This window comes from Panulirus ornatus, chromosome 59 (genome assembly GCF_036320965.1).
Source record: "Panulirus ornatus isolate Po-2019 chromosome 59, ASM3632096v1, whole genome shotgun sequence".
NCBI classification, from domain to species: Eukaryota; Metazoa; Arthropoda; class Malacostraca; order Decapoda; family Palinuridae; genus Panulirus; species Panulirus ornatus.
Genome location: NC_092282.1, coordinates 8,018,987 through 8,031,486, shown reverse-complemented (window position 1 = coordinate 8,031,486; position 12,500 = coordinate 8,018,987). Strand labels below are relative to the sequence as shown.

General features: G+C 41.1%; 1 protein-coding gene and 1 long non-coding RNA gene across 3 annotated transcripts in view; one reads left to right on the top strand and one right to left on the bottom strand.

Moving 5' to 3' along the window:
* Positions 1-12,500, top strand: part of LOC139767338 (uncharacterized) — a 108,158-nt gene that overhangs the window by 27,853 nt on the left and 67,805 nt on the right. The gene's annotated exons all lie outside the window — the stretch shown is intronic.
* Positions 8,538-12,500, bottom strand: part of LOC139767337 (neuropeptide Y receptor type 5-like) — a 98,790-nt gene continuing 94,827 nt past the window's right edge. Inside the window, exon 9 of the mRNA XM_071696660.1 lies at positions 8,538-8,673. The gene's annotated coding sequence lies outside the window, so the exon portion shown is untranslated. The remainder of the gene's footprint in view (positions 8,674-12,500) is intronic.

The window sequence follows — 12,500 nt, the reverse complement described above, 5'->3', positions numbered from 1 at the left end:
TAGTAGTGGCCTGAGAAGACAGGACAATTATATATATATATATATATATATATATATATATATATATATATATATATATATATATATATATATATATATAAAACACATGATTATGCGACTTTAGCTCCACCTCCTGGCAAGAAAAGAAATCTCGCCTCTCTCTCTCTCTCTCTCTCTCTCTCTCTCTCTCTCTCTCTCTCTCTCTCTCTCTCTCTCTCTCTCTCTCTCTCTCTCTCTCTCTCTCTCTCTCTCCAACGAATTTCCTCCTCACCCGCAAATAACTCCCCAGACCTCTTCGTCTCACACGCTTACCCATCACAAGCACTTAACACATTCTGTACACGAGAGTTGTTCTTGAACAATAATTTTATTAGATAAGTGTCTTCGATGCTAAGTGGTGTCAAATGCGAGTAACAGTATTTGGAGGTATTTTGGAAAATAATCTTTTATGTGATTAAATTTTTTAATGGAAGCCAAAACATATGATTATATACAAATAGCTTAAAGGTTTTGAATATATTTTAAAGGACGTAAAATATATTCAGTTTAATGCAAATGGCATTCAGCTTTTATATGCCTTTTTCATGCAAAAACGCGCAGAATAACCAATAGGTTTTAGAGCTTTACAAATTTTACGAAATTATTTAATCACACACATATCTCTGTTATCAGTTTGCACTACACGTATGTTATCCTTCAGAATTTCCTTTTGATATGCTGTTGATTAAGAGTAATAAATATGCTGTTCATCATCATTATGATGATAATAATAATAATGATAATAGTAATGATGACAATTATTATTATTATTATTATTATTATTATTATTATTATTATTATTATTATTATTATCATTATTATTATTATTAAGATATGCATTCTTCCTTTCTTTGGCACTACGTCGCAAATGCACGAAACGGCGATCAGGTATGAAAGAAATACGTATACAACACATATTCGTATAGTACATGTCCATAGTATGCAAGGTAAAACAAACTACTATTGTTCACATCACATTTATTATAAATATTTTATATATATATATATATATATATATATATATATATATATATATATATATATATATATATATATTCATACATTAATTATAATTCTGGCAGACGCTTGTACGATACACAGCTAAGGTCTTCATTCAACCCTCTGTATTTTTTTTGTCTATATAACTTATGCTACATTTACCTGGGAAAGTAAAATATATATATATATATATATATATATATATATATATATATATATATATATATATATATATATATAATAGTTTATAGATATTCTTTTTCAACACCAAACATACATCTAGCTCTTTGAGCATTTGATAATGACCATGTAGTTAGCTAAATTTAAGACTACCGTATATATATATATATATATATATATATATATATATATATATATATATATATATATATATATATATATATATATATAATAGAATAGGGAAAAGGTCACTACCCACGCATCTCCTGCGTGTCGTAGAGGGCGAGTAAGAGGGGCAAGGAGGTTGGAGGTAACTGAAATCCCCTCCTGTATTAACTCTCTAAAAGAGGGAACAGATGAAGGAGCCGAGCGAGGATTATATTTTCCCCCTCAAAGGCTCAGTCATCTGTTCCTGGCGGCACCTGGCAGAGGCGGGAAAGAGCGAACAGTTATCAATAAGGAGGGAAAATGCGCTTGGCTCTGGTAGCTGGTGTTGGAAAATGTGTGTGTGTCGAGTTGATGGCGTTGATGACTGGTTGATGTTGTTTAGATGCAAGTACTTTGTCACTGAAGTGGATGGCGCCGATGCGAAGGTGTTTAGTATTGTTAAGGAGTATATGGCAGGTGTAGGGATGTAGGTGGATTGAATAGTGCCAGTCGCGTTGCAGCGGCCGGCGGTGGACGATGGTTGGACGGGAGAGGGAGGTAGGCTGGGAGCTCCACAGCACCATAGGTTAGGCCACTTCGCTGAGAGATTAGAAGCCAGAGCGAAGGTTTGGAGTCGTGCCGTCTCTCGAAGCCCTAGCCTTGGAATCAAAGGTCATACCGTCATACGAAGGGTCGTATAGTTTTGCTCAAGGGTCGCACCGTCGTGCTCAAGGGCCGCACCGTCGTGCTCAAGGGTCGCACCGTCGTACTCAAGGGTCGCACCTTCTCAAGGGTCGCACCTTCGTGCTCAAGGGTCGCACCTTCGTACTCGAGGGTCGCACCGTCGTACTCAAGGGTCGCACCGTCGTGCTCAAGGGTCGCACCTTCGTACTCGAGGGTCGCACCGTCGTACTCAAGGGTCGCATCGTCGTGCTCAGGGGCCTACGACACCGGGGTCCCTCCAGCTCACCAACCTGGAGCCCTTAAGCCATTCAGGTGACCGAGCCATCAGTAAGGTACTGGTCGCTCAGGTACAGACCCAACAAGATGAATGGCGAAGTTTTATATATATATCAATGGGATAGCGACAGGACAGCCATGTTATGATGGAGAACCAAGGGGCATATAGGTAGAAGTTATGGGATTGAATGGTGTTGAAAGAAGGTAGTTAGAGGCACAAAACTCAAGACCCTTTTATCCAGGGGCTCCTACACTTCCAACGCTGCGCTGCAATCAGTAGCAGTGACTTCGTTTTTTTTTTTTTTAAGTGAGTAGTTCTTTGACGAGACTGTACTGTTTCATCTGGCGATGATACAGCTTCGTTAAAGGTGTCTACCCAGTTGCTGTGTAACCCCAAGCCGGCGGAGTCTGGCAACACACACACACACACACACACACACACACACACACACACACACACACACACACGTGAATAAGAACAGAGACTAACCTAATTTGTGTCTTAGCGGCTAAGTATATTACGTCTCTGTGGCGATGAAATTATAATTTGTGTGTTGTGAGGAGCAGAAGGTGTCCCACACACGCAAGGTGTACAGAAAGGAGCGTGTATGTTGCAGGGTAACTGGTCATCACTTAAGATGACCAGCAATATTGCCCATGGCTGATATATGGGCGTTGAGAGTGTATTGCTTTGTATGTACATGGAGGGAGAGAATGTTTCCCTGATACAAGTGTATTTTACATCATGAGTATAGTTTATCTGTAAGGGTTTTGATGGGTCACACGTCAGCCAGCAGTGCTTGCCTCTTGCGTAGGTATGTATTAGGAAATATATTTCTGATCCCCCCCTCCCCCCTCTTTGGAGGAAGTGGAGCCTCTGACCCCGCCTTCCCCAGCTGACCTCGCTGATCCTGCTCCTCCCCAGACTTGGGCTGGAAGGATCCTTGGTGAGCAAGGCTCGAGTGAGGCGCTACGGAACCTCGATGAATTCGTCGTCTTTGAACAATAACGAATTCCATCCGGTGGGTTCATAGTCTCGCCCTGGTTTATACTATGATTTGTTGATGTTACAGGTACGTCGTTTGTGACCAGTTGATTTTATATTTGATTTAGTATTGAGGAGAGAGTCAGTTGATTGTATATTTTAGTATTGAGGAGAGAGGTAGTAGGTTTGAGGGGGGAGTCGTGTGTTGGTGGGTGATGGTCTGAAGGTTACCCATGTGGCCATGTGCCTCCCGGGAGCTCCTTGCTCAGGTCTCGTTTGCATATCTGAAGGTGTGTAGACCTGAGGGATGCGGGTTGTTGTCCCAGGGGAGGGTAGTAAAGGTGGCGTCTTCATGCACCACACCTCACGCTTATCTCCCACCTCCACGCTTCGGAACTCCCTAAACACGACGGCACGACCCTCCACCACGACGCGACGGCTCGGCCCTTGGGCATGACGGCACGACCCTTGAGCATGACGAGACGACCAATAAGCTCGACGGTACGACCATTGAGCATGACGAGACGACCCTTGAGCATGACGGTACGACCCTTGAGCATAACGAGACGACCCTTGAGCATGACGGTACGACCCTTTGAACAACGACGGTACGACTCTTGAATACGACGTGCAATCCTTGAACACGACGGTACGATTCTTGAGCACGACGCTATCAACAATTGAGAAGGACAGTTCGACCCTTGGATAATACAGCCTAGCCTTTGACCAGACTCTTAATTCGGTCAGTTCAAAGGGCAGGCCATCATACACCGGGGTCGTCGTTCCACCACCGTGCTGGGGGAATCAAACATCGAGCCCCTCCTCCGTCCTCATTCTGGGAAACACAAGTTCAAAATACTTCCAGAGGCGAGACCAGCGGGTTTGGTCGTCATGGGCGGCGCAAAAACACACTTGGAACAAATGACGGGCGACACTGCGCCACAATACACCTGACGTGTGATGTGAGGAAAATTAATATTTTATATTGCATTATGCACCTGTCAGGTTGACTATTGTTACCTCGAATGATTTAATTCATTGCATGTGACAAAGAACATATATATATATATATATATATATATATATATATATATATATATATATATATATATATATATATATATATATATATATAATGGTGTTGTGGGGTGGTTGTCTTCATCACTATTTCTGGGTCGGTGGTTCGATCCCCCATCGTGTTATGTGTTCAGAGCTACGTATTTACAAAAATCCGGGAATTGATCAGTAATCTTGAACCTTCTCAACTGCACTTAACTGGTGTCGTGGTTGGCGTTGCTGACCATGATCCAGCACGGGCTAGCCAGGGGTCGGACGTAGTACACGGGTTCGAATCGTCGGTGTGGCATTCGGCCTCCACCCAACCCAGGTGTTCATCCTCCCCACGGGGCTGGTCGATAAATTGGTACCTGGCTTAGGCTGGTGTGTGTGTGTGTGTGTTGTGTGTGTGTGTGTGTGTACATACATTTATAACGTAAGAAAAAAGATACATATATAGAAAAGGTTGAGAAACGGGGAAACACAAGAGTACAACTCTTTCCCCTCAACAACACAAATAGTAATCGGTTACCCGGGCTCAGTATTTGGCGTAATACACTGTGGTCTACACCAGTGTGACGAGAAATGTACACATGTGTGTTCTCTGGCCGCCAGCGACCAGACCGACTTCCTGCAGGGTGGAAGGGACAAAGGGATTGTGTGTGTGTGTGTGTGAGAGAGAGAGAGAGAGAGAGAGAGAGAGAGAGAGAGAGAGAGAGAGAGAGAGAGAGAGAGAGCTGGAAGTGGGGAAGCAGTACGTCAGGGGCAAGCATGGATGATTGTGAGGTGTCCCGGAGGAGTGTTGATGAATGAGCCCAGGAGGAGGACCGTTAAGATGTGGCCAAGGTGTCGGCCAGCCGGGCCACCCTACTGCTGGGTACCGGGAGTTACGTACATGATACAGATACACTTGAAAATATTAGGTACACACACACACACACACACACACACACACACACACACACACCATACATTGTGTATATATATATATATATATATATATATATATATATATATATATATATATATATATATATATATATATATATGTATTGTAAAGTAATGATAATGTACTTGCTCTTCATTGTTAATGTTTAAGAAAAATATCATCTGTTAAATGATGGAACATGAGAGATGAATAGCAGCAGAAACAGAAATGTTTGAGTTGTTATACTTAACAAATGTTCATTGTTCGGTATATAAACCATACACTTGACATAAACATATGCGGTAGATATATATATATATATATATATATATATATATATATATATATATATATATATATATATATATATATATATATATATATATATGGTACGAGGAGATACACTTAGCTGAAAGTAATCATACAGCAACATATTTTTTTTCCTTTGTAGTATTTACAAAATCCCAGTAAGTTCTGGGAGTGGGTGAACATTGGTCGAACCAGAGGACAAGTTGTGACCACCACCACAACCAGACCTTGTGATAGTCAGTGGTGGTCACACTGTCTTTCCCGAGCTAAAAGTAAGAAGGTTATGAATCCTCTGGTTGTAACACATGTACGACCTGAACACCCAAAAGAACCTTGTCACTACCCACTTGTCTCTGGTGTTGCCAATTGTTCCTCACTTTCCACAACATCCAACACTCACCTCACTCCAGGCGATACCACAGTCCAGGGGTAAATCCTGTACATTTTGGACTGCCTCCTGAAACTTGGCACAGCATGACATTTAACTCTCGTATAAAAACGTGACAAACCGTGTTAGATGGTGAGGGATCACATCTTGGGGACAGCGATTGTGATGGACGGCCATCAACCCGAGGATGGAGCTCTTCATCCGGAGTGGAGGTTGATGGGAATCCATCACGGCAAGGGAAGTTTGATACTTCGTTATGAATGAGACGCTTCGAAGCGAAGCTCGGGGGGAGAGGGGTGGAAGTGAGAGGCGGGCGGTCAGGGTTGATCGAGAGTGACGTGTGGTGGGAAGAGGTTGGAAGGAGCCATACTGATCATGATGGATGTATAAAACTTGAAAATAAAAAAAACTTGTTTCAATTACTTTAGATGATTTAGTTTCGAAGATTCATCGGTGAAACAATGATCAAATATGAGACGCGTAGGAATGAAACAACAGATGGCGTGGGGAAACATGACAGTGTAGGCTTTACTGAATAGGTAAAAGTTCAGGAAAATGAATGACGTAGGTTTGAAGTTCACAGTGACCGACGCAGCTCATAATTGACTAGACGTGAGACTTGCCCTGACTTTGAATCGGAAATGATGTGAAAGAAACAGTAAACCAATAGAGGTAAGGTTTTTAAATAGATGAATATATATATATATATATATATATATATATATATATATATATATATATATATATATATATATATATATATATTATATATATATATATATATATATATATATATATTATATATATATATATATATATATATATATATATATATATATATATATATATATATATATATATGGCTTCATACGTAATGGAACAGTTGACACGTACAGAGGACGAGTGGAGAGTTACTGTTAACTTCTAGACCAGTGATGGTGAAGTCAACATCTCCATCTGAATCCAGTCTGAACGGGCCACGTCTCGAACCCTGACCGCAAGTAATGTGTTGCATGAGCGGTCGTGACGTGGTCACGCTTCCTCGCGCGCCTAAGGTACTAGTCGCTGGTCAGATGTTGATGTGTAAACAAGAGACAGAATGTAGGTTAGGTTGTAGGTTGACGGAGGGACTTATGCCAGGCCCTGGGAGCAGGGGAGATACATACATACATACATCATATATATATATATATATATATATATATATATATATATATATATATATATATATATATATATATATCAAATGGAATGACTTTTCATGATTACCATGTAACGGCACCCCCATCTTCACATACACACACACACACACACACACACACACACATATTTAATTAAATATTCATTTCTGTTTGTACAATATACTGTTTATATATACTGGATATATTTTATTCTTTGGTCTAGCTAATGAAGCCTCCATGACAGTTATATATATGTGTATATATATATATATATATATATATATATATATATATATATATATATATATATATATATATATATTATATATATATGTATATATATTCCTATGAGTCCACGGGGAAAATGAAATACGATAAGTTCTCAAGTGCACGAAAGTGCACATGGGAACTTATCGTATTTCATTTTCCCCGTGGACTCGTAGGAATATACTTGATCACGCGTAAAATTGTGATCCTTTCCTATATATATATATATATATATATATATATATATATATATATATATATATATATTATATAAAATATTTTTGAGTTACTAGCACATGACAATTAGAGGCCATCTCTTATATTCTCCACCAGAAGTCGTCACTAGGAGTCATGTTTTCCAACTCATATTCTTTTTTTTTTTCATTATCTTCCATTATTCGCAGTCTTCATCAGTTTGCTGTCTCCAACACTCACCATCACCTCCTTACATTTCCTTCCAACACTCGATGTGTCCAGCGCTAATGTTCTCCAACACTTGTATTCTCCAACAACCACATTCTCCTGCACTCGTTGGCTCCTTAAGTAACTATTGGTTCCTTGTGGTCTCCAACAGTCTAGCTGAGGTCTCCAACAGTCTCACTGGGGTCTCCAACAGTGTAACTGTGATCTCCAAGTGTAGCTGTGCTGTCCAGCAGCTTGGTCGTGGTCTCCAACAGTCTAACTTTGGTTTCTTATAGTCTGTCTCTGGTCTTCTCTGGTGTATCTGTTTTCTCCAACAGCTTGGCCATGGTCTCCTGCAATGTCGCTAGGGTCTCCCAACATTGTAGCTGTGGTATCCAACAGCCAGGCCGTGGTCTCCAACATTTTATCTGTGGTCTCCAGCAGCCTGGCTCTGGTCTTTAACAATGTAATTGTGGTCTCCAACTGCCCGACCCTGGTCTCCAACAGTATGTCTGTGGTCTCCAACAGCCTCACCTTGGTCTCCAACAGTGTAGCTGTGGTCTCCAACAGCCTCACCTTGGTCTCCAACAACCTCACCTTGGTCTCCAACAGTGTGGCTGTGGTCTCCAACAGCCTCACCTTGCTCTCCAACAGTGTAGCTGTGGTCTCCAACAGCCTCACCTTGGTCTCCAACAGTGTAGCTGTGGTCTCCAACAGCCTCACCTTGGTCTCCAACAGTGTAGCTGTGGTCTCCAACAGTATGAATCATGACCATCAAAATGTTTGACTTACATATTACCCGTAATGTCCGAGGGCCGCACGCCAGCCATGTCTGCAAGAGAACAGAGAAAAAAAAAAACGTTGAATTACATTCTGTATAGACAAATAGATATGGATAGATAGATATAGACAGGTAGATGGGTAGATATAGATACATAAACCGAAGGTGAATGATAAACCCGTGCAACATTAAATCGGATGTTGGAGTTAATATGTAGAAGAGCCTCCCTCCCGTAGCTTTAGTGGATGATGAGCTTGTATCAACACGGCCGGCCCTCAGTGATCATGGCTGGTCTGGCTGTGTCTGGCAGCCCTGGGTGACTGGCCTCCCGGACTGTCAGCGTCCAGTCTGAGGCCGAGACCCTCTTTCCAGTCAGACACCCAGTCTGTGGCCAGACGCTAAACTCAGTCCTCAACGGCCGCTTCCTTGCTCTTCAACAAATAATTTTTTCACGCTTTGTATATATGTATATATATATATATATATATATATATATATATATATATATATATATATATATATATATATATATATATATATTTATTCTTTCTTTTCTTTCTTTTAAACTATTCGCCATTTCCCGCGTTAGCGAGGTAGCGTTAAGAACAGTGGACTGGGCCTTTTTTGGAATATCCTCACCTGGCCCCCTCTGCTCCTTCTTTTGGAAAATTTATATATATATATATATATATATATATATATATATATATATATATATATATATATATATATATATATATATACCTTCTATCCTCGCTATGACGGGAGTGTAACATGTGGCTCATTATCAGTACCCTGGTGTGTGTGTTGTGGTGGTCCGTGTTCACAAGTTGGAGTCATCATATATAACCATCTGGTTGTCAAGTGTTGACTCGTGATTCTCCAGGTGCCACATACCTCCCTGCTGGAGGCAGTTCCCCCACTTGTGGAGGCTCGACCGCACACGACACAAGGTGCTGGGCCACACTCAGAAGTCGTGTTTGAGCTACGTGGTCGTTGTATTATTAAAACCCTTCGAAGTCGTCGAGAAAGGGCCTCTAAAAGGACTGATTAGGGCTCGTGTTAAGTGATTTCTGAGTTCCCCGGGACCACCACCGGGTCGGGTGTATATACACTTTTAAGAAGACTGGGTAAAGCACGAAGGAGGAACTCACATTTATTACCATATTTTTTTGCATTGAGAAATATCGCAAATTGCTCCACCTCTCTCCCCCCCCCCCCCTTTCCCCATAAAAATAAACTTCACTTGTTCTCAAGATTTTCAGATAAATTTTGTTGGTATGTTAGTTTGTTTTGTTCTCATTAACTTACTCCAAAACACTGAGGTTTACAAGTTGGTCTCCAACAGTATGTCTGTGGTCTCTAACAGCCTCACCTTGGTCTCCAACAGTTTAGCTGTGGTCTCCAACAGCCTCACCTTGGTCTCCAACAATGTAGCTGTGGTCTCCAACAGCCTCATCTTGGTCTCCAACAGTCATGTTATTATAGGGCTGGAGTAATTAGCATAGATAATCAGTGCCTTGATTTGATCAGTAATAAGTTGTTACGATGATACACTTCATTAACAGACTCTGATGATGATGACTAAAGGTAATTATCTCCATAATAACATATGTATCCGGTTATAAAAAGAGAGAAGATCTCACCACTGAACAAATATCCTTACCATGATTTTTCGGTTATTTTTATCGAAGTTTTGATATCGTTTAATGTATTATAATTTGTGTTCGTCATTATCCTCAGTGTCATGCTCTGTTGCCACCAATTAGTTATGATGGTAAATCTGGTGGTAAGTAAGATAGGCAATTACCCATGTTAATTACTTTCTTAACTAGTTACAATCTGTCAGTCCTCAGGACCTTTGAGTTTAGGACGCTGGATTTGTTTAAAAGGCAGCAAACTGCTCATTAATGCTAATTTCCAATTATGAAAATGATGATTGCATTCCTACCATTTTTTTTTTTTTTTTTCAGAATTCGATGTTTCAAACAAATTCCAAATAACATTTGCTATTAATGATGGCGAACAAGGATCTGGGGTGTAAAAAGTGGTGGTGTTTCGGCTTATTATCGTGTGATGCTTTGGGGGTAATTACACACGCTAATGACATTCATAATGAGTGGCGATCTGTCCCCTTCCAAGCGCTATGTAGCTGGACAGTAAAAAACATAAGCTGGATCTCATTAATTCCGACACGTCTGGGCCACAGTAAAATTCTAATGTTATCATAAATTCAGGTTAAGATATTGGGCTTTGTTTCTTAAAAGTATCTCATTACCTGCTTGAGAAGTGTAGGTTTGAGGTAGAGTAGGTAATGTTGATGATTTTTGTTGCGTGGTATATTTTTTTTATTGAAGTAGAATGAATGGTTTATTAATGATAATGTATTTGGCTTAATCGTACCGGAAGCTGCCGCGAAGCCATTGAGCATGAGGGTATGTTCCATGTCAGGTCAGAGGACAGAGTACCTTAACGAGCAGTCTTGCTCTCCTCCTGAAGGGCTCAGGTGGTGGGAGAGGCTATTGTAGGAGGCGCTGCTGGGGAGGAGGTGAGCGGCTGCCACCCTTCCCGTGTCTTTCCTGCGGGTGACAGCTACATACATACCCCATATCCAATGTCTTCATATCTTGGGTATACCGATCCTTTCCCCTGTTTTCCAGTTTTTGCCCATCATGGCGAGGGGTTCCTCTACTCCCCTTCCTCTCCTGTTAGTTCCCTTGAGGAATTGGGTGATCGTCCTGCCAGACCTCCGAGCCTCGCCACCAAACTCTGGGTTTCATCTGGTTCTCGAAGGGGAAAAAGGAACTGAGGAAGCTGATGCCTCGTCTTCATCTCGCGAACAAGCAGGTTTACTCATAGGGCGATGCTTGTGTCTCCTGCACGACCAACAGTAGAAAGTCAGTCCCCCCGTGGCGTAAAGGGTTATTGAATTCCTCCAACGTTACCCTGTCATTCTTGGGAGCCAGCCATGATGGCACGTGCAACGCATATATTTCCATGAAATCACCCGAGCTCATCTCGCCTCGAGCAAGTTGATAACCGACCCTTAAAGTAAAAGACATCCCTTAACTCCGTCATGGAAACAATTTGAAGATTATTTCCTCCCCCTGCCTCAAGGAGTTTCTAAAGAGCTATTAATCAGGTCTCAAGCCGCCGTGTTTACCATGGAGATTAGGTTCCTCCTGTCCCTTGTATTGTCCTCCAGCAGAGGTGGAGGAGGAGGAGGGAGGTGGTGGGGGTAGGAGGTCAGACGTTGTGCACTGTGGTCCCGGGGGAAGTTGGTGAGGACAGTGTGTTAGTGGGAGGAGCCGTGTGGCCTCCTTGACCCTTCCTGCATGACGGCACGACCCTTGACCTCGATCGTACGAAGCTTTAGCACAGCGTTACGACCCTTGACTGATGGTGGCCTGACCTCATTACTATCAAGATGTAATCGTATAAGACGGATGATTTTAACCTCTTGTAGCAATGATTAATCCTCCTAGTACAATAAAACTTAACATTTTATGGCAGTGAATTAACCTGTACAATTAATCAATCTCTAATTACAATTAATTAACCTTTTGTTAACATGATTTAATTCTTTACAATAAGATAACCTCTTATTACCATGATATAATCATTTCATTGATTTAACCTCTTATTGCTGTGGCAAATCATTACATTACGGTTCTTTGTCCACGTATTGCACTGATTTAACCTCTTATTACAATGGTTTAAAATCTTATTACAGTGATTTAACATATTGCCGTAAGTGAGCCTATTACAGTGCTTTAACATATTGCCGTAACTGAGCCTATTACAGTGATTTAACTTCATTACAGTGAATATACCTTTTTACGACGATTACACTGATTTAATTTATTATGATAATTTAA